General features: G+C 33.6%; 1 protein-coding gene and 1 pseudogene across 2 annotated transcripts in view; one reads left to right on the forward strand and one right to left on the reverse strand.

Moving 5' to 3' along the window:
* CNTN5 (contactin 5) overlaps window positions 1–24847 on the forward strand; it is a 1212510-nt gene that overhangs the window by 150703 nt on the left and 1036960 nt on the right. The window lies entirely within an intron of this gene.
* On the reverse strand, window positions 22119–24294 carry LOC306639388 (heat shock protein HSP 90-beta-like; annotated as a pseudogene). The gene has a single exon. The product of its transcript is annotated as a heat shock protein HSP 90-beta-like (transcript).

Consider the following 24847-nt stretch of genomic DNA (forward strand, 5'->3'; position numbering starts at 1 on the left):
AAATGTCTTTAAAAAATTAGGCATGAACTTGGAATAGCTATATAAAGTGATTTTGTTATAAAATTTTCTATTTTAGCAAAATGGCGTAATTTCATTCAATATCTTTTCTTTGTCAAAATTTACTTCCCTATATGAAGAAGTATCAGAAAAAGAAAAAGAAAATTTAATATTCCAGACATTTTATAGATGATGTCAGATTATTTTAAAACATGAAAAAGATTAATTATAATTATCAGCATTTAAAATGCATTATAAAAATGGACAATTTAAAAAAATTTTAACTGATATGTAAAAATTATTGTTATGGCATATTATTAGATATTTTGATGTATATGTATATTGTATAATGGTCCAATCATGGTAAACCATTCTATCTCCCCAAATATTTATCATTTCTTTATGGATAAATTATTTTTATGTGTACTAGTTTAGTTCACAATAAGTATCATATCAGCTCTAGCCATATACTAATCCTTTTTATTTGCTCTGGAAATTTATAAATGATATTGAAATATAATGACTCATTGAAATTTGAAATAAGGATACATGATGACATTTTGATTAATAAAGTTGATATGAATTTAAAATTTTTGACACAAATAGAACTGTTGTCAATAGGGTCTAAGGGTGATCTACCTTATGTACCTTATATGATAATTATAGTACCAGCTCTCAAAGAAGTAAAGCAGTAGAAACTATTGCACCGATCTGAAATCAGGTAAATTAATCCTCAGATCTCATGTACCACAATCTCAAGTAATCAGTGATAGTTGTATCATATTGCTGAAGCACACTCCAGGAGGTAGAGTTTTCTTAAAGTGTTGAATTGCCTACAAGTGAAATTTGTAAAGTTGTAGCAGAAATTCAGACCTTTGATCGGTGGAAATTCAAGAGATCCAAATGTATAGGTAACATTACTGTAAGGTTTTCCTTTTTATTTTTGATTTAACTTTATCTCTTTTATAGTAGTTGAATTTTGAAAATAATACAATTGTATTTGCTCTGATAACAAACATTTAAACAAAGAAGTAAAAACATAGAACAGAATTTTACTTGTAAAACACTAAACATTTCAAGAAAAAGATTTACTCATCAAATTTACATTCTTCTAACTTCATAACAGAGTCTACATTTCAAGAGGTCTACCATATGGTTGTGCAAATCTAAACATTTTGTGGGAAGCATAAATAGAATATATGTATAAATAAAAGGTGTCTTTCAGTAAGTAATGCTAAGGGCCTGGGTCAATGTATTTAGCTCTGGTTTGGGTTATTTCAAATCAATCTTTTTTTTTTTTTTAATAATAATGTCCTTCCCAAAGCCATGTAAGAATGTTAATTAAATCACTGCTTAGTTTCACAGTTGTGTTTAATTAGCTCAATCACTGTTTGAAATTTAACAGGCTATAAAAAGAACAATCTATTGACAGAATGTTTAATGGCAAATTGTTAGCTGCCAGATTTGATCCCCAAATGATCATTGGGAGTGTAAAGTGAAATGCATCAAAATCATAGCATTGAGGAACAGACTTTATAACTTCTGAGGTTACTACATACAATTCAAATGATTTATTTTCTGTATTTGAAGGGAGCAACACCAAATGAGTTTAATGGTATGTGCATTATATACTGAAGCTTTTCAACGAAGGCAGAAAGTATATGTACTGTATCTTTACTATGGTTATTTGAAATACAAGTTTGCCTAGATAGATCATAATCTTTAGCAATATAAAGTGTCCTGAGATGAATTCGGACTTTGTTCCTGCTTATGGAGGAGTTAATTTAATACCCTAAGGACATATCCTACACTGAGAGTCATAATTGTTACTAAGTCATTATAATAATACACACTTACTTTAACAAACCTACAATAGATGAACACACATTTCGATTAACATTGACTTCTTAGAACACGAAAAGTAAACTGTTTTATTACACTGATTATAAAAACATACATAATCATAAATGTATCATTTCTTAATGGGGAGCAAGGACTGTCAGTATTATTTTGTTTAATCTAGGAAACCTCCAGTTCCAAATTTTCAGTGAGATGATGAGGGAACCAAAATTTAAACATGCAGACACATAATCATTGCAATCAAAAACAAATCTGTTGAAGAGTTGAATTTTTTTGAAATGCCAATTTTAAACTTTTTTAGAAAATGTAATTGTTTTAATTAATGAAGTTACTTGAAAAACGTTTGGAATGAAATATTTAATTAATCTTGAATTAAAAGAACCAACTATGTTTATATTATATAAATCAAATGATGACTAGTTAGCATTTTTTATATGTATCTACTGGTGCTAGTCACAATATAGAATAGAGGTCAATGATTTTATAGTATCTGAAGTACAAAAATTTTTAAAATTCATTTGATCTTGTTTTGTCACATATCAATATTACAGCATGTATTATATGCAATCATAATTTCAGAACTTTCCATTTTGCAAAAAAAATAAGAGAAAAGGTTTCACGAAGAAATTATGCTGATTGAGAAGGTTTGAAGAAATGGACAAGTGTTTATCTTGATATTAACCCTTTTCTGGAATCAAAAACACTGTTGATGAATAAATCAAATTATTTATATCATTATAGCTAGGAAAAATTATTCTTAGTTGTTCCATGTAATTAGTGTCATGACATATTTGTACAACTTTTTATTTCATTTTCTAAATTCAATAATTGCCTAACACTTTTTATCATAAGCTCTACTAAGGCAGATAGTAAAACAAGGTCTAATTTGTTCACTTATGTGCCCTAAAATATCTAGCAAAATATCACCTGCTATTAAAAGCTCAATTTACATTTGTTAAAGTAAATACATTTGTTAAATTAAATACTTTCTTCTGAACTGTCATAGAATTATGAAATCCCTCTACATATAATTAGACACAACAGCTAATTCCTTAGTTCAATTTTAATTATTAAAGACAGAAAACTGAAAGTCCTCAATTTCTTGCTCTCTTCTAAACAAGTCTTCTCTTCCTCTGTTGCAAATCTATGATTCTAGTGTTTCCCTTTTGTTATCATCCTGGAATTTCTTTTTTCCTGTATAACTTGTTTTCCCAATTCCATGACATTCTCTTTCTTTGTGTACACATTTGTTTTGGTAAAACACATTCTTTTGCCATCCCTTTCTATAAAAGGGTACATAGATGGAATACCACCTTGCCCCCCGCCCCCCCATACTGTAGGCTTAAAACCAATTACAGGTAGAATGGGTTGATGTTAAATTCTAGGTTGGAAGCTATTTTATTCAGTTTTTTTTTTTTAACTTTTCTTGTTTCTAGTAATGTGTTTTTGAAAAGTCTAATGCCATTGTGATATATGTAATATAACCTTCAGATCTAGAGACCTACTTATTTGAAAACTCTATTTTACAAAACCGTGAAATTTAACATTTTTATTTTTTGAATGACTTCTTCCTCTTACTTTATTTCTGAAATAGTTTCTCTTATTTTGTCATAGCATCTCCTGATTAATTTGTGCAAAGTTCATTCTGGAAATCTGATTAGATAATTAAAGATATTCAATATTAAATACAGTATTCAACAAGGTTATAAATGAAATCTTAAGTATTAATCTATTGATCATTAATTAGAGGCTACATCAAATTATCTTTCCTGAATCATGAACTTTTTCTCTGTAAAAATTTCATTTTTGATGAGGAAAGAATTTTAGTCATGAAGCAATTACAGATAATAAAAAACAGTGACATTAAATGCTAAGTAGCATGATTTAATCAATAGAGACATAGGGGTTCAGCAAAGAGCAAAATTAATGTATTTCACAATCCCTCAGATGGTCACTGTATGTTCTTGAAGATATTTATATGTGGTTTATTAAGCATTTCTGAGATATCCTTTGGATTTTCCTATTGCTTTTCTAATAGTTGACGTTGTTCAATTAAATATTATTGTCTAAAATAGGAGGTAGGGAATTGTACCAATTTCTATTTCACATAATCCCAAACATTCCTTTGAATATTCCTTTCATGCTGTGAATCAGTAAATTCTGGGATTTTTTTTGTAAATAAATTTGGGAATTCAATTTAAAACAAAGATAGATTTAACATTTGATAATTTATTCAATACACATTTTTGAATTCTACTTTTGATCAATTTCTCTAGATATTTAGCAGTTATGAAAATGAATAAATCAGAGTTCTTAACCATCAATGAGCAGAGGAACTGACAATTAAACAGATTATATTTATTTACTCTAGTTTACTACAATAAAAAGTAGCACGTCTTGCTGGAGATATGGCTCAGTGCCCCTGAGTTCAATCCCCAGTATCCCCTGCTTTAGTCAGCTTTTTCACTGCTGAGACTAACTGATCTGACCAGCACAATTATAAAATAGGAAAGGTTCATTTGAGGGCTCATGATTTCAGAGGTCTTAGTCCTTAGAAGGCTGGCTCCATTCCTCAGGGCTGGAGGTGAGGCTGAACATCCTGGTGGAAGAGGGTGGTGGAGGAAAGCAGCTTACATCAAGGTGATCAGGAAGCAGAGACAGACTCCACTCACCAGATACAAATATATACATACCCCAAAGTCCTGCCCCAATCCCCACCTCCTCCAGCCACACCCTACCTCCCTCCAGTTACCATTCAGTTAATCTGATCAGGGATTAGTTCACTGATTAGGTTAAGACTCTCAAAACCCAATCGTTTTTCCTCTGAATCTTCTTACATTGTCTCATACATGAGTTTTTGGGGGACACCTCACATCCAAACCATAACACCCCTGCCCAAAAAGAAAGGAACCCATCTCAAAGTAGCAATGGAAGAAGGGCTTCCTAGTAGACTTGGAGACTCGCCTGAACTATAAATGTTAAGGGGAAGTCAAATGGAGAAGGGGAAAACTGTCTGAGCAAAGGAAAGAACATATTTAAAACATTAGAATCTTAAGGAAGCACATTTCAGAAACAAAGTATTTAAGCTAGAATCTGGAAGTCGGGGATAAAAAAGGATAGTCTTTACCTTTTATCTTTTAGCAAGTTAAATTATCCAAGAAAAAAAAATAATGTGTGTATACTAAAATATTCCAGTGTACAGCACTATGATATAATGGAATTATTATATAAATTAGTTATGAGAAAATGCAGCTTCTACTGACTATATAAATTTTGACAAATGCCTTAATATGTGCCATGACTTTATTGGGTTGGGCCCTCTTTTATTTTCTTATTAGCTCCCATTTCATTACTTAGTTGTTAAATACAAGTTCAAGGCCTGGTTGGCAGATCTTGAAATTTCAGACATTCCACATCTCCCTAGTAATTTGATGGTCCCTAATCAATCTGATAGAAGTTCAATCTTCCTACCACATGCTATATTTTAACTCTTCAGTGCCCCACAATGACCCTTGCCTTAAAGGCTTCTTTCCTGGAGTGGTGCTATCAGAATTTGTGGAAACTAAGAAGTGGGGCTTAGTGGTAGGTTTACTGATCACTAGCAGTGTGTCCTTGAAGGGGTTAGTGGGAACCTGGCCACTTTCTTTTTCTCTGTTTCACTCTGGGCAAGGAGGTAAGCAGCTTTGCCCATTTCATGATCCCTAACATGATGTGCTGACTCCCACAGGCCCAAAAGCAGGGGTTTGGGCAACCAATCCTAGACTGAAACCTCTAAAATTATAAGCCAAAATAAACTTTTTCTCTTTATAAATTGACGATTATAGGTATTTGTTATATGATACAGTGCTGACTAACATACTACTCTGTGGGATGATATACCCATTACTTAAAATGTAGACTCACTCAATTTCCATACACCAAAGAATTTTAGATTTCAATAATTGACCAAAGTGCGGAATTCTTGTGATGCTATAAACTGTAGGCATAATCTAGTCCACTTACCCCCTTGAAGCTTGAATCCTGTCACAACATCTCTGACTGTAGCCATCTCTACTATACTTCAGTATTTCAATTGGTATTCAAGGACATACTCAAATAATTCCATGCTTCGTACTAAAAATTATTTATCACTTGTTTAGTCATAGTTTCAATTTTCATGGCTTTGGAGTTTGATGAAATGAAAACTATCATGAAGGTTTGTTTATTTAGGTACAGAGGATTGAACCTAGAGAGTCTTTATAACTGAACTACATCCCAGTAATTATTTATTTATCTATCTATTTATTTATTTATTTATAGTTTGAGAAAGGGTCTTGCTGAATTGCTAACTCTTGCTATGTTGCTGATTCTGGCCTTGCACTTGCAGTAGTCCTATTTCAGCCGCTGGGATGTCAGGTGTGCACCACCATAACCAATATTTTTAAAAAATGGTAATATTCTATTTCAAGTGCCTAGCCCAGTGATTGACTTTTTGACACTGAGAAAATCTTAGTGATTACTTTCTCTTTGATTATTTGAAGGTAGAAATCAAACTATCCTTCCAAATTCCATGCTTATTCTCACCTGTGAAACATCCTAAATTCCTGTAATTATGCCTCATCTGAAATGTTTTTAAGCCCACTAAAATTTTAAGTTGCTCCAGTTAGTTCTGTCATCATTCTTAGAATATAAAGAATGTCATTTTAATGTTTCAAGAGTGGAAAAAAAGACAATAAGGAGGCTGTTGAAATCACAGAGGAGGAGATGATGGATGTTTGTTTAATGTAAGAGCTGAGAAAATAATAAATTTTGGTGGTAAAATTTTGGTGGTGAAATCTCTAGAACTTATTAATGGGTTGGAATAGAGTTGGGAGAAGCTAAAAGGAATCAAGAGTGACTCTATGATATGAGGCTTGAGTAGTAGAGGGGATTATGGGGCCATTTATTGAGATGGGGAGAATAGAGGCGATTTTGTTTGAGATTTGTTACATTGATGTGTCTAAAAGATATTCAAAAGCAGACACTAATTAGGATGTTCAATGAAGGATGATGAATAGCAAACTTACTTCATATGAAAATTATGACAACTACCTCAAGGAAGCAACTTGTCACTTGAAAAACCCTACTACATTTCTCTTATCACATGCTAATCTACTCCATTAGACTTGAGCTCCTCAGAGGTGATACTCACACAAATCCATTGGAAATGTTGTTGAAATGTGAGTTGTAAAAATCTGGTGATATACTTGATAATTGGCACTTTAATGAACTCTAAGAGGACGCCATGCAAGCTAGTCCTTATCCTCACTATTCTTTCCCTTTCTGCTTACTCTTCCACCCACTGATGCACCTTCCTTACTCCCAGCTAATAATACTATGGTTTATTTCATGAAAAAATAGAAGAGCAGAAGAGAATTTGCACATGCTTTCACCATTAAATCTACCAATCTATTGATCTATTATCTCTTCCTGCTTTTGAAAATAGTGTTCTCTAAGAGACAGCTGCACTTCCATGCTCATTGCCACATTATTCACAATAGGCCATAAATGGAAACAAAATACCCATCAAGTGATGAATGGATAAAGAAAATGTAGTATGGACAGACAAATGCAATACTTACATAATGAGAATGAAATCCTATCATTAACAATAACAGACAGGGAATTGGAGAGCATTCTGTTAAGTGAAGTATGCCAGGCACAAAAATACTACTGCCAAATGATCTCATTAATATATGGAACCTAAATAATTGATCTTGTATAGAAGTTGTGAATAGATTGGTGATTACTAGAGGTTGGGGATCAGGGATGAGGAAGGAATAGGTGATGGTTGATCTATGAGAACTAAGTTACAATTAAGATTAAAAAGTTCTGATGTGCACGGTAGAGTGACTTGTGGGTCATGATAATGTGCTGCATACTTCAAAAAGCTTGATGAAGGAAGGAGTCAATGTTTTTGCCATAAAGAAATAATAAATAAGAGAATATTGTTTGCTCCAATTTAAACATTGCACAATGTGTGAATGTATCAAAACTTCACATAATAATCCATTAGTGCATACACTATTTTGTGTATCTGTTAAGCTAAGTTTAATTTTTAAAATAATATAATTGTTATGTCCTATTAATGTATAATTCCCTTAAGTAGTATGAAATGTCCTTCTTGGACCCTTCTGATTAATTACAGTTTGAAGTCCACTTTATCTGATTTGAGGACAGAAACCCCTGCTTGCTTACATGATCCATGTAAGTTTTTTCCATTCTTTCACCTTCAGTCTGTGATGTCTTTGCCTATGAAGTGAGTCTCTTTGAGACAGAATATTTTGGGGTCTTGTTTTTTAATCAATATGCTAGTCTGTGTCTTTTGATTGATGAGTTTAGGCCATATTCAAGGTTATTATTGAGATATAATTTGTAGTACTGGTCAGATAGTATCCCTGATGAACATAGATGCAAGAATTTTAATATAATTCTGGAAAATCGCACACAAAAACATACTAAAAACATAGTACACCATGATCAGGTGGGATTTATCCCAGGAATGCAAGATTGATTCAACATATGGAAATCAATAAACATAATTCATCATATCAGTAGACTTAAAGACAAGAACCATAGGTCATCTCAATAGATGCAGAGAAAACATTTGACGAAATATAGCACCCCTTCATTTTCAAACCACAAGAAAAACTAGGGATAGCAGAAAATATCTTAACATTGTAAAAGTTATATATGCTAAACCCAAGGCCAACACCATTATAAATGGAGAAAAATTGAAAGCATTTGCTCTAAGAACTGGAACAAGACGAGGATGCCCTCTTTCACCACTTTTATTCAATATCATTCTTAAAACTCTAGCCAGAGCAGTTAGACTGAGGGAAAAATATAAAGGGATACAAATAGGAAAAGAAGAATCCAAACTATCACTATTTGATGATGATATGATTCCATATTTATTTTTTAAAATTTATTTTAACTTATTTACTTATTTAAATTTGTTCTAATTAGTTATACATGACAGTGGAATGCATTTTGACACACTATACACAAATGGAGCACAAATTTTCCTTCCTCTTGCTGAACATGGTGCACAGTCACAAGGGTAGTATAATCATACATGTATATAGGGTAATAATATCTGTCTCACTGCACCGTCCTTCCCATCCCCACATCCCCTCCCCTCAGTCACTCCCCTCTGCACAATTCTTCATCCTTCCCCTCACTCCCATATTATGGATTAGATTTGTTTATCAGAGAAAACATTTGGCCATTGGTTTTGGGTATTTGACTTATTTCACTTAGCATGATATTCTCTAACTCCATCCATTTACCTGCAAATGCCATAGTTTCATTCTTCTTTGAGTAATATTGCATTGTGTATATATATACTACATTTTCTTTATCCATTCATTTGCTGAAGGGCATCTAGGTTGGTTCCATAGTTTAGCTATTGTGAATTGAGTGACTATAAACATGGATGTGGCTGTATCACTGTAGTATGCTGATTTTAAGTCATTTGGGTATAGGCCGAGGAGTGGGATAGCTGGGTCAAATGGTGGTTCCATTCCAAGCTTTCTGAAGAATCTCCAATCTCCATACTGCTTTCCAGAGTGGTTGCACCACTTTGCAGTCCCACTAACAATGTATGAGTGTACCTTTCCCCCCACATCTTTGCCAACATCTATTGTTGCTTGTATTCTTGATAATTGCTATTCTGACTGAAGTGAGATGATATCCTAGAGTAGTTTTGATTTGCATTTCTCTAATTGCTGGAGATGATGAACATTTTTCAAATGTTTGTTGATCAATTGTATCACTTCTTTTTTAAAAAAATATTTTTATTGTAAACAAATGGGATACATCTTGTTTCTCTGTTTGTACATGAAGTAGAGGCATACCATTTGTGTAATCATACATTTACCTAGGGTAATGGTGTTTGATTCATTCTGATTCTATATTTAGAAGGTCCAAAATATTCCACCAGAAAACTTCTAGAACTAATAAATGAATTCAGCAAAGTAGCAGGATATAAAATCAACACCCATAAATCAAACACATTCCTATGCATCAGTGATGAATCCAATAAAAGGGAAATTAGGAAAACAATCCAATTCACAATCACCTCAAAAAAAAATAGTTCTTGAGAATCAATCTAACAAAAGAGATGAAAGATGCCTACAATGAAAACTACAAAACATTAAAGAAAGAAGTTAAAAAAGATCCCAGAAGATGGAAAGACATTCCATGCTCTTGAATAGGCAGAATTAAAATCATCAAAACGGCCATACTACCAAAATTGTTATACAGATTTAATGCAATTCCTATTAAAATTCCAACACAATTCTTCTACATAGAATTTAAAAAGCAATCATAAAATTCATTTGTAAAAATAAAAGACCCTGAATAGCCACACAATCCTTAGCAAAAAAGTGAAGTAGGAGGCATCATAATAACAGAGTTAAACTATGCTAAAGAGCCATAGTAACAAAAACAGTGTGTGTGGTATTAGCACCCAAACAGATACATAGACAAATGATGCAGAATATAAAACACAGAGACAAACCCACATAAATGCTGTTATCTCATACTAGACAAAAGCACCATAAACATACATTGGAGAAAAGATAGCCTCTTCAACAACTGTGTTGGGAAAACTGGAAATCTATATACAGCATAATGAGATTAAATCCCTATCTCTCGCCCTGCATGAAACTCAACTCAAAGTGGATCAAAGACAGGCACTAGAACAGAGAACTTGTGCCTAATAGAAGGAAAAGTAGGTTCAGATATCTACCATGTCAGCTTAGGACTAACTTCCTTAACAAGATTCCTAAAGCGCAAGAAGTAAAATCAAGAATCAATAAGTAGGATGGACTCAAACTAAAAAGCTTCTTCTCAGCAAAGGAAACAAAGAATGTGAACAGGGAAAGACTACAGAATGAGAGGAAATCTTTACCACCTGCACCTCAGATACAGTAATGATTTCCAGAATATATAAAAAACTCAAACAATACATCTCCCCCAAATAACTCAATCAATAGATGGTCTAAGGAACAGAACAGACACTTCACAGAAGAAGAAATTCAGTCAATCAACAAACATATAAAAAATGCTCATCACCTCTAGCAATGAAAGAAATGCAAATCAAAACTACTCAAAGTTTCATCTCACTCCAGTCAGAATGGCAATTTTCAAGAATACAAGCAACAATAAATGTTGGCCAGTATTTGGGGAAAAAGGTACACTCATATGTAGCTGGTGGGAATGCAGATTGGTGCAACCACTGTGGAAAGCGGCATGGAGATTCCTCAGAAAACTTGGAATGAAACCACTGACTCAGCTATCCCACTTCTGAGTTTATGACCAAAGGACTAAAAATCTGCATATTACAGTGATGCAACCATATCAATGTTTGTAGCAGCCCAATTCACAGTAGCTAAACTATGGAACTAAACTAGGTGTCTTTCAATAGATGAATGGATAAAGAAAATGTGGTATATATACACAAAGGAATGTTGCTCCGTCTTTAAGAGAATGAAATTACATAATTTTCTGGTAAATGGATGGAGCTGGAGAATATCACTCTAAGCGAAATAAGCCAATCCCGAAGAACCAAAGGCCAAATGTTTTCTCTTATATGTGGACGCTAATTCACAATGAAGTAGGGGGTGACTAGGGAAAAATATAGGTACTTTGGATTAAACAGAGAGGATTGAAAGGAAGGGAGTGGGTATACGGGTAGGAAGGATAGGAGAATGAATCAGACATTATTACCCTATGTGCATAAATGATTACATGACTGGTGTAACTCTACACCATGTACAACAATAAGTATGAAAAGTTATACTTCATTTATGTATGATGTGTCAAAATGCATACTACTATCATGTATAACAAATTAGAACAACAAGAACAATAAAATTACAAAGAGCTCTACAATCCCTGTTTGTATTTATTAGATTTTATCCCTCTCACTTTGTCAAGGCTATAATTGCTGCCTCCTTTCCAGATATCATATATTTTCACTTTTTACTGAATCACTCTTTTTAGCATATTTACTTGCTGAGATATATGTTAGGCAAAAAGAAAAAAAAAATGATTATCCCTTTAACACACCACTTCCTTGCTTCCTTATAAAGCAAAACTTTTCAAAACACCAAGTATTCTTTTTCTGATTGCTTTCCTTGCATTTTGTTGGACTAATAACTACTTTTAAGATTAATAATTATTCTTACATTGCTAGATCTAATAAATTCTCAGTTTTCATTTGACCTCATTTACCAAGATCATTGACATGTTTCCCTTTGAAATTCTATCTTCTTTAGACTCTGAAACACCAGTTTTCCTTTGATTTTCCTCTTATTTTGCTGGTGTTCCTTTTCTGACATTTTGCTAACTTCTCATTCTCTTTGACACCTTAATTTTAGAGTACTTGAGAACCAAATCTTAGGAACTTCTCTCTTTTACATCCATTTACTATGTCTCCAAGCCCATTCATATACTTAGTTACTTACATGCCTCTACTTCATGTACAGAGAAACAAGATGTATCCCATTTGTTTACAATAAATAAAAAAATTAAAAATAAAAACAAAAACAGATAAATGCACTATGTACTCCAGGGTTCCCAAAATATAACTTTAGCCTAAATTTTTGCCTTGATCTACAGTTCTCAATTTAATTTGTGTGCTTTATTACCAAAATTAGTACATGTTTAAATATGAAAGATGAACTATTAATTATTCTGGAAAACTTTTAAATTAGGACTGGCACTGGCCTAGATGGTTTTATATTATCACATCTATATTACTTAGTCAACATCTCTAATTTGGATTTTGTGACAAGAATGGTTAGTTATTCACGAAAGTCACTTTTTATTTCCTTCTCTGATGATACAACCTTGAATTTTCACCTCACAGATTTTAGAGAATAGGAACAAATTCCCAACTTACTTGGAGTCTTGTGTGGCAAGTTGACTAATTCTGGAAAATGAATGTAAAAAGAATTGGTATGTGCAACTTCCAGAATGAGATTTAAGTATAGGGAATATGCCTGCATTTGGTTTTTCCTTAGTTTTCTGCTTAGATTATGAATGAAGGACTCAAGTAGGGCCTCTTAATTAGCAGCCATATACTGAACAAAATTGAACCAAAATTGATAATTAATGTGTCACCACATAAGCCCCTTATTCTGCTGTTTAGAGGAAAGATAAACATGTCATTATAACCATTGTTATTTTACTACTGATTACAATTGAACCTAATTCTCACTAATAGATATCTGTAGTATTTATTTATCTACTCAACAAATATTTTTATGTAAATATTACTGTTCTAAGGGTTTGGGATACAACAATAAACAGAAAAAGGACCTTTCCAGAGTTTCTATGTTGGCAAATATAGTCTCACAAATATCTCCTAATACAAAATTAACATAATAAATAAAAAATTGGATGATATATTACAATGTTAAAATCTAAAGGGAATAATTAGACAATGTTGAAGTACTTTAGAAATTCTAAGGAGTGTCTGAATTCTAGGGGGAAGTTTTATTGTCTAAGTGAGGTAAGGTCTTAAATATGATGGACCTTTTTAGGCAGGTAACATTGAGATAGCAGTTAAGCCTTTGAGCAGTTTGCCAATTAATGTATGTGGTGGAAGCTCCTTCCAAGCTGAAAGGATGATCATACAGACACAAGGTTAGGAGTATGCCTGTCTTGTGAACCTAAGCCAGTACAACTTGAGTCAAGTGTTCAGGTCTAACTCTCAGGGATGAGGTCTGAAAGGGCATAGAAATCCAGATCATACAGTGTCTGCAGACCTGGCTAAGGACATGTGATTTCTGCCTCAGTTAAGAAAGGCTCTCTTGAAGGATTTAGAGTAGAAAACTACATAATGTGACTTGAATTTTGAAACAAATCTTACTATCTGTAATGTGAGAATATGTTGTAGGGATAGGCAGGATGGGTCAAGTGTAGAAACAAGACCAGTTTGTTGTTTACTACAGAAATCAAAATGAGGATAATGATTGTAATATTAACACATCCTAAATAAAATGACTGATTTCTCTGCCACCATATGCAGAGACATGTTTAAGTAGCCCTAAGATGATGGCTGGCATTGGGCCAAGAGGTGGTGCATAATTAGTGTTAACACGGCGTGATCTACCTTTTGCCTGATTAGTTAATGTCTCCTTTGCGCTAGTGGTCAACAGATGTTCCACATTCTTTTTTAATTGGTACCGTGGCACATGCTCCAATGGTGCTATTTAATCCTAAGCTGATTGGATGCCTTAGGGTATATAAGACATTCTCTTCGCCTGGGAGGAGATGACAGAACGCGGGACTAAGCACACACCTCTCGATCACAGGAAGGAGGACTAAAGCCACACCTCTAAGTCCTAGATCGCAGATCACAGAACTCAGGCTGCAGGCTGCACACTGCACGCTGCACCCCACACCTCCAAGAAGCGAATCACCTCTAAGAAGAAGAAGCAGACCTCTAAAAAATAGCCTCTCTGATAATAGTAGCCTCTCTGAAAGCGTAGCACCTCTAAAATTAAGCAAAGCCTCTCTTCCTGTAAGCAAAGCCTCTCTTCCTCTAAGCAAAGTCTCTCTTCCTCTGTAAAGTAGTGAACAAGCAAGTAAGCAAGGAAGCAGCTCAGAAATAGAAGTAGTTCATTCCCAGTCCACCTCTGATTTATTCCCGCAGGATTGTTGCCGTGGGCAGCAACAACCATGGCCCCCCCCATACTTCTTTCTGCAAGCCTCTATATCTCAGTAAATAGTAATTTTGGTCTTAGGAGGTTAGATCAAAACTTCATGTTCTTCTGTAATCATATAGGGATGAGAGCTCAGAGATCTTGTCAAGATGTGACTTTTCCAGCACCTTGCTCCTGGGTCCCAGTTGTATTCCTGCCCATTTCAGTTTTGTTTGTTCAGTCATTTAAACAATTATGCATGATAATGCAATATTCTCCCAGAAAATTATCCACATATTGGATTTAGTTCACACTGAGTTTCTATCACTAAAATGTGTTTTATTACCAAAGGAATTTAACATATTGTTTAATTACAGGTTACTAATGCTTATAAACTTGAAATAAAATATAGTTTCTATTAATTGGCCATATGTAGCACCTACTGTGTTCAGTTGTAATTCAGACCTTAAATACAAGAGCACTGAGTTGTCTTTTGTCTCTTTAAAAATAAACTGAAATTTCTCTCAGTAATTTTGATGATTTTATTACAAAAATATTATTTCAACAAGTAAGTGAGGAATATGAGTACAATTTTGTATTACAAATTGTTTTCGTCTCTTAACAGCAATATACTCATCATCTAAAATACTACATAAATGAACAATCAATTACATTGTTACAAGTTAAAAAACCATGACTTTTCTGTGGAATAGATGAATATCATTATGAAAGTTATATGGTAAAGAATACCATTTACCTTTCCCCAGCTGATACCAAAAGACATGCATAAAACTTTTGTTTGGGGACAGTCATTAATCAAAAAGTTCTGACCAAGATGACCACATTAATACCTATAGATATGATGCACAGAAAGCATTATGATGTTTCCTTAATCCCATAAGAATTAATATTGAGACTATCCAAAATTTTGCATAAGTAAATATATGGAACTCTAATAATTATTTTTCCACCTACTGGATACAATGATTTTCTGTAAGTATCAATTTCTAGTCAGTCAAGTAGGCAATCCAGTGCAGTAGCAGAAGAGATAACACTTTGGGATTATATTTATATAAATCACGGGAAATTTAGAAGTTTCAGAAAGCACAAAAATGATCCACTTAAATTGAAATGGAGGTAAATAAAAGCCAGAAAGGTAAAAGGGAAACAAATTAGCTCTTAGGTGGTATCCATTACTTAAGTCCATGTCAATATAATTTGAGAGTTCAAACAAACATTCAAACAGGATTTTATGGTGATTTTTGCTCATGCATAGATCATTTTATATTTTTCAAATAATTTTAAGCCAGCTTTAAAATGCTATATTTTGATTTCTTCCATTAATGATGGAAAATTAAGGAAATGATTGAATTTTCTTATGCCTTCTCAGAGGCAAACCACAGCTAGAACTGTTAATTTCTTTCTAAAATTCTACTCCTTAGCCTACTAAAGAATGCTTCTGATTGCTTGTCTCCTGTTTAAAAAATGGAAAGGTAAAATAGGTTTTTGCATAATATTATAGTTTCCCGAATTTTATTTTGTATCTTAAGGGTGACATAAGTGTCAAATGCATTCATCCAAAACATATCTTTTCATTTTATCCTCCCTAGTGTAAACTATTAATGGTAATGCTTTCCTTTTTTTTATTAATAGTCACAGCTTCTTATTCTGTGTCCTAGGAGCACAATTTATAAATTTTAAAATGAACCATAAATATTCAGAATGGTATCCAAATATGTGTGCCATTGTATATTAATTTAATTAGGGAATAATTTTGAACTGAGAAATGTAAATAAAACCAATTTACCATATGAAAAATAATACAAGCGCTCATTCTATCTATACTCCCAAACATTATATACTTCATTTTATTTTCACTGTTCTCTTATTTGTACGTTTATAAACGGCATTTATGTTACTGAATATGTAGACAATAAATAGGTGACAATGTTTCAAAATAAAACCACATAAACACATTTAAGTTCCAAGGGTCAACATATTCAATTTTTATCTTCAGTAACCTTCCTTTTAAACACTAATTAACTCCTGTTTGGTTATTGATTCCCCATATATTTACATTTACAAATACTCAAAACAACAAAAATTACTTTGTTTTTTACTTTTATATGCTACTTATTCAGAGAAAATATGTACAATTCATATGTATGATGAGTGGATATGATGTAAATTGTTTAAGTCAAATTTATAGATATACAGATTGCATCTGCCTAGAATAATGTATATTATATAAAATAATGAGAATGTATTCACATATAGATAAGAAGGATGGAAGGAAAGGTAGAGAAAGGGTGGAAGATATAGATGAAGAGAGTGAAAAAGGAAAGATAAAAGTAACATACTAACACTTGAATTAACCCAAAGTGGAGAACTTAACAGTTAACTCAGATTCAACTTTACTAAACTTTTTTTATCTGGAAATTATTCCTGGTTTACACGTGTAAACTCTATTATCACTTAATTGTTCTTATGATTGTTTCATAAAAATAAAGTTTTTAAACCAAGCAATGAATATATTTAAAAAGCAAATACAAGAAGATGTTACATCTTGTACAAACCAACATGACATAGTATTGTTCATTTATAGACCACTGAGTTTGGGATGCTGATTCAATCTTTTTAAAGATTATAAGATTCAGACTTTTATTAAATATATGTCTCATTTATCAGGAGAATCAGTAATGATTATGGCTCCTCTGGAACTCAGTGTCTTTCCAGCACAGAGAGAGTGGGCTTGAATCTACCATCAAATTAGATGCAGTGCACTTAGAGTATGCCATAGCACCCTTGCACATATCAAGGGTAGGGCCATACAGTGAAACCTTGACCCATACACCCTGTTCTATTCTATTTAGTTCTGTTCTATCCTGCTAATTCAAGTTCATCAGAGAGAAAAAAATTGGATTCTTATCCATAGCTATTATATCAGATGCAGAGGAAAGTGGGTCTAAATTTTAACTCACTCATGTTTATTTACTTGTTTAGGTAACTCAAGTAATAAGGAATTTCACATTTCATTGTCTGATAGCCAGAGCTATTACAAGATTCTTTGTTAAATGAAGTAAAAGTCTAACTTCTAAAACTTTCTACCATTGACAGTTTTGCACATAAAACAAATTATATCAATCTTAAATGTTGTTTCCAACAAACTTCTTAAATAATGAGGGGTGTTTTTTGTCAATTAAGCCTCAGTAAGAGGACTCAAGACAAGGAGAAAAAAATGTTAAACATTTTACTTTTCATGCCACAACTTAGCTGAGAGAATGTATGAAAATGTTAATAAACAAAAGTGTTTCTTTCTTAAAACTCCTATATTTCATTATTTGCAAAAATTATGCAAAATTTTAAACAGACCTAAAAATTATGAAAATTCTAAATGTATACAATGTAAGAAATCATTTGAAACAGTACTGCATGCACCTTGTGTTTATTAATTGACAGCAGAGATAAACTTCAAAGTACTTACATATGAATTAAAATATAAGGACAGAACTCTAACAATTCCTCTCCAAATATGATGTAATCATAAAATTAACAGTATGACACTTTACACAGAATTTTCAATTGCTCTAAGATGGTATCTGTAGTGGATATAGTGATGTATAGCACAGACCCCATCCCTTTGAAATGGAATCACTCTCTGGGTCAACTGGTGAGAACAAATCGCAGCTGTTTGCCTTCCAGAGAGGAGAGTCACATCACCTAGGGTGACGTCCTTTTTCAGGGCAAACTATCTCTAATGACTCATCAATGCAGAAGCATAAGGCTCAGTCCTTGAGGCAAGGATGACTTCCACATATGCATTGAGAAAACTTGTAAAATGGAATCACAACTTTCAGAAATAAGAATTATATTTGAAGAATCTAGGTTGACATTTTGAAGAATCATTTTTGGAGGAGTCTTGAGATTTCATTTGAGAGCATTGTGTGTGTTAGTTTTCCATTACTGTGACAAAATGCCTGGAAAAACAAATGGGAGGAGGAACTATTTATTTTAGCTCATGGTTTTAAAGGTTTCAATTAATGGGCCCTTGGCCCCATTTCTATTGGTTTGTGATGGGGCAGAACATTATGGCAGGTATGATAGAGAAGAGCTTCTCACCTCATGCTAGTTGGGAAGCAGAAAGAGAGAGAGAGAGGGAGATCAAGAGACTAGAGTTAAGATATACCCAGGTACATGCTCTCAGGGACCTAATTTCTCCAACTAGGCTATATCCTACAGTTTCCACAACCTCCCAATAACACAACCAGATGGGGTCCAAGCCTTCAACAAATGAAACTTTGTGGGGCATTCCATATCCACACAATAACAAGGGTTTTACGTTTGAGATACATCTTGGACATCCAAGTAGAAACATCTAGCAGTCAAAAGGAAGTAAGTTTGAAATGAAGGGAAAGGGTCTTCTGGAATATAGTTTTTAGTTTTCAAAACTGTAGCATTGGAAGAAGAGGGAAAGAATGAAACTTCAAAGAAAGTGAGCAAAAACAAAATGAAAGATATGGTTCAGCAGTTATGTGCCAAGAGAAAGATGACAAAATAGGTAATAAAAATAGGGATCATAGGAGCAAGGGATGGCCCTCCATGGGACAATGGGGAAGCTACAAAAACAGGACACTAAAACCTCAAGAAAATAGAAAGCACCATTGCTGTTGGAAAAGAAATGGAGGAGGCTCCCACCCTTTGCATTGTTTTTTATATTTTACACTATCATTTTCCATGCAGCAGAACCCATTATCTACTGTTTTAGGAGGTAGGCTCTGTTTAAAAATCATTCCCTTTTCTCATTTAGAACCCCCACTTTATTGGACAGGTACCAACATTCCCACTGACTCTTTTTTTCACTGAGCAGGATTTAAAATTTTGGGGGCACACCTTAATTTCTCAGTACAAAATCTGCATAGTAACAATCATGTAGGGCCAATGTGGAGTTCTGATGAAGTTATCAATGATTTGTCATAAATCAATGCCTTTAAAATTCAACTTATTTAGTGAATTCCCTGTTTTTGTATGTATTAGAGTATGTTGATAAAAAGAATATCACTGATGTAGAGATTTTGGTATATGGTTTCAATAAAAAATCATTTTATTTCAGTCATATTTAAAATATCAAGCATGAATCATAAAATAAATGAAGAAATACCAGTAAAGCCACTGAGTTCTGGAGTTAATAATCATTTTACTAAATTACATAAAATTATTTGAAGTCATTTTGGAAATAATTATATTTAGAATGTCTTACAAACAGAAAATTTAAGAGATAATGATATTGGATTTGAAAAATCTTGGATACAATTTCTTAAATGGTTTTAAACTATTGCCAGATCTATTAAAAAGGCTCTTGGCTCTTAACAAATAATTAGAAATGAATTCTAGCCAATATATGAAAGATTTTCAGTCCTAAATGTAAAATTTCAAAGCATGTTACCAAACTAAAAGAAAAGTAATAATAGATTAAGATTCCCTTTTTATATTCTTTGGGTATATCTCTATCTATCTGTCGTGTGTGTGTGTGTGTGTGTGTGTGTGTGTGTGTGTGTGTGTGCATGCACGCCCTTGTGGATGTTGTAATGTATCTTAATTCAACAAAGTTTAGAAATGTATAGGTCAAATCAACTTTTATTCACAAAGAGATGTTTTGAAGTATATTTGGCCACGTGTACTTTCTCCCCAAACAATTCTGCAGTTACCATGCACCGCCAATGGCAGCCCTGTCCCAGACCCCACTGGCTCCTGACTTCTTACATGTCTCCACAGAAAGTCTCTCTGCCAACTGTTCCTGGCTGAAAAAAAATCTCTTTCATATTCTTATGAAATAAAAATAAGACATTTCTAAGTTTTCTTAGAATACGTGCAATAATTTGTTATAGAAAATATGCCTAGCCATGAGTAGGAATGATTTTTTTTTTTCTCCTTTCTAGGCAGAGATCACCCATAGAAGGTGTATTCAAATCTATGTACTTTCTGATTTGCATATTATTTTATGTATTTTAAAGATGTTTAATAGGTTTTTGCTGTATTCAATTAAATTGGTGTAAAACAGTGTGACATTATGTGAATTAGTTGCCTTTGTGAACATTAATGTCGCCATCTATCTGATAAAGTTAATAATGTCTTTTTATAAAGGCAACAGTGATTCCTCAGTATGATAAATTGAAAGAAAACCTTGTGCTTTTCATATAGTAGCAAAGATTTATTCAAGAAACGTTAGTCCCCTTAATTCAAAGGAGTGCTTAGAAGTTATGATATTCCTATGTGCTTACAGTATTGTTTGTATTTATACAGCATCATTTTATTAATTGTCTACAGGCTATTATGTTTTAATTTTAGGAATGAAGCTAAAAACAGATTCTAAAGAATTACTTATAGTAATAGAAACCCATTCATATCTGGGTCAGGTCCTCTTTTCAACATGCTGGTAAAGGAAAACAAAACTACTTTAAAATAATTCATATATTGTTTCTTTTGAAAATTCTTTCACAGCAGGAGCGTTATTTAGTCCCTAAAATTTAGTAAATTATTAGTAGTGAAAAAGAGGGCCTTGAGAAAAATGAATCACTGGAATACAAATTAATTTTTAAATTTCAAAACTGTGAAATACTTGTAAGATAAAGAACAGTGTACAGAAGAAGAAATAATATATGATTTTTCCATTCATGGATATATAATGTCAATACTTTTGTTTTTCTGATTTAATTTATATATTTATTACACAGTTACACTTAAATATATGTGATTGAATCCCTATATTTATATGTACTATTCAACATTTATCTTAATATAAAATGTGTGTATTTTTACACATCATTAAACATTTTGATAATTTAGAATTCACTATCATGTAACAGTCTACCACATATTATATAATCAATTGATCTATTATCCAACTATTGATATCTTCCTATTTTTCAGTCATAAACAATTTGACACTTTCCTATTTTCCTGAATCCTAAGAAATGGATTGACTTGTATGAATGACTGAACTTTTAATATCATTGTAGATAGATTTTACCTATTTAATTCCTAAAAGTGTTTATTTAAATACCCTTCATTGGAATATAGTCTCTTTTACATTTTAAATATTTTGGTGTTTTTGACTTTGTTAATTTGTTTTGAAGTGGGTAACTTAGCTGGGACTATTGATGCATGCCACCACGCCCCAGCTTAAATATCTTTTTAAAGTCATTTGCATTTCTTTAAAGTTAAAGATTTTCTAATAATTTTGCATGCCACATATATAATTTGTTATAAATATTGGTGTCTTATTTTCTTTTAAGAGCTATTCATATATCATGTTTTTTTTTTTTTTGTATACAGCTGCATCTTCTTTATTTTGCATACTTTAATTTTGGAACAAAATAAAACAACAAAAAACACAATATAACATCCAACCCTGCTGCCAGAATTGGTGGGGAATGGGGTTTTGAAGGCCCTGTTTCCTGCCTTAAAACACCAAGGACAGAGGAAAAACCACTAGAACATCAATCAACAGAGGAAGCCAGGAGGGAAAAGGCCATTCAAGGCTACTGTAGGAGCCAGGGGGATACTATACAGAGGGCAGATTTCTCAGTGGCAACTCCTAATCTACTTCTTCCATGCAAGATGCATCCTCATCACCCTGAAGAGTGGGTATCTCATCAGGGACAGTATGCTGGGTTCCTCTACTGTCACTTCATCTTCATCAATGCCTAGGTCTAGCTTTATCATGTGGTAGATGCAATTGGAGTGGGTATGGGGATTCCTTAAGGGAGAAACCAGAAGACAGCAGCACAGTTTGAAATAGCAGCACCACTAGGTCCTTGACAGCTTTGTCAATTTTGTCTGCCTCTGTCATTTGCTGCAGTGTCTCCGCATTGTGGTGGTCAGGGTTGATCTCCAGGTGCTTTTTGGCTATCATGTAGCCCATTGTAGAGTTGTCTCAAAGTGCCTGGGCCTTCATGATCTGCTCCATGTTGACTTTTTTATCCAAGATTTCCTTCATGAGCTTGCAAAGGTTCTCAAATTGTGCCCTGCTCTCCTCCATTTTGTTTTTTTCCTTCTCATCCTCAGATAGCTCCAGGCCTTCCTTGGTCACAGAGACCAGGCTCTTCCCATCAAACTTCTTGAGTTGCTGCACACAGTACTCATCAAGAATCTCAGTCATGTATACCACCTCAAAGCCCTGCTTCTGCACATGCTCCACAAAAGCAGAATTGACCACCTGCTCTTTGCTTTCGCCAGTAATGTAATAGATGGACTTCTGTGTCTCATTCATGTGAGAGACATACTCTGACAGAGAAGTCATCTCATCTCCAGACTGAGAGGTGTGATAATGCAGCAGCTCAGAAAAGCATCACTGATTAGTAGACTCTTCTTGGATTCCAAGCTTAAGATCTTTAGAGAATGCCTCATAGAAATTTTTGTAGTTCTTCTTGTCTTCTGAAACTCAGAGAAACGCTCAAGGCACTTCTTCACAATGTTTTTGCAGATGACTTTCAAGATTTTGCTCTGCTGAAGCATTTCTTGGGTGATATTCAGGGGCAGGTCCTCAGAGTCACAACACCACAAATAAAGTTGAGATACTCTGGTATCAACTTATCATAGTTGTCTATGATGAACACACGATGGACATGGAGTTTGATGTTGTTCTTCTTCTTGTTCTCAAAGAGGTCAAAGGGAGCCTACCAAGGGATGAACAGTAATGCCCTGAATTCCAACTGACCTTCTACAAAGAAGTGCTTGACTGTCAGGTGGTCTTCCCAGCCATAGGTGAGGCTCTTGTAGAATTATCTAGATTCTTCCTAAGTAATGTCATCAGGGTTTCTGGTCCAAATGGGCTCAGTCTTGTTCAGTTCTTCATGATCAATACATTTATCCTTAGTCTTCTTTGTTTTATTTTTCTTATCTTTACCAGTATCATCCTTTTTATCTGAGCCCACATCTTTAATCTTGGGTTTCTCCTCATCATCCTTATCATCCTCTTCTTTCTCACCTTTCTCTTCCTCTGCCTCATCATCACTGATTTCCTTCTCTTGTTCCATCTCCAAATAAAGGGTGATTGGATAGCCTTTGAACTGTGAGTCTTTTTCACCACTTCTTTGACACTTCTCTCCTCTAAGTACTCTGTCTTGTCTTCTTTGAGGTGGAGAATGACTTTAGCACCCTGGCCAATGGGCTCACCATGATCAGTCCATACAGTGAATGATGCCCCAGCAGAAGACTCCCCGGCATACTGTTCATCATCATTGTGCTTTGTGATTACAACCACTTTCTCTGCCACCAGATAGGCAGAATAAAGTCCAACACCAAATTGCCCAATCATGGATATGTCTGCACCAGCCTGAAGAACCTCCATAAATGCTTTAGTACCAGACTTGGCAATGGTTCCCAAGTTGTTTTTGAGATCAGTCTTCATCATGCCAATATCTGTGTCCACCAAAGTCCAGGTCCTCTCCTGAGGGTTGGGGATGATGTCAATTTTCAGCTCTTTACCACTGTCCAACTTGGAAGCGTCTGTCAGATTCTCATAGGGAATCTTGTCCAAGGCATCAGTAGCATTAGATATCAATTCCCAAAGGAAAATTTTCTTGTTGGAACACAAGGTATTGATGATGAGAGACATGAGTTGGGCAATTTCTGACTGAAAGTTAAAGGTCTCCACCTCGTCCTCTCCATGGTGCCCTTCCTCAGGCATCTTGACGAGAAAGAGCTGCAAGTATCAGACTAGGGTGGGTCTGAACAGTGTGCGATGCGCTTGCCACACCTAGGCTGCACAGAGGTGGCTCAAGAGAGCCCCATATATCATTTTTAATTACTTTCATTAATCCTTTGGCACGTGTGTGGCCAAAAAATGGTTCCAATGGTTTGAATTATGTTACTTTTGTTGTAAATAAATTTATAATTATATGTAGTACACTACATTGATTTATTTGCCTTTATATTCATCTTCAATTGCATATTTTGCATATTAATTTTAAAAGCATTCAATGAAAACACTTGAAAATCATTTCCTATTTTTTTCTATGCATTTCTATGTATCATATGTTATTCATAAAATTAAGACACTATATATGTCATTTTGTATTTTTTTCAAATATATTTGAGCAATTTGTCATATTATTAAATATCCAGCTAGCTTAACATTTTAATGTGCTTAATGGAATAAATAAATTCCTCCAAATTTTATAATTTAATATTGGATATTTTTCCAAAAGCTTTACTCAATATTGAATTCTAAATAATGCATATATCATTATTACTGATGTATATTCAATATAACAAAACTTTCTCCATCCTGAATACATGATAAATTAATAAAC

Source organism: Sciurus vulgaris (genome assembly GCF_902686455.1).
Source record: "Sciurus vulgaris genome assembly, chromosome: 11".
Classification (NCBI taxonomy): domain Eukaryota; kingdom Metazoa; phylum Chordata; class Mammalia; order Rodentia; family Sciuridae; genus Sciurus; species Sciurus vulgaris.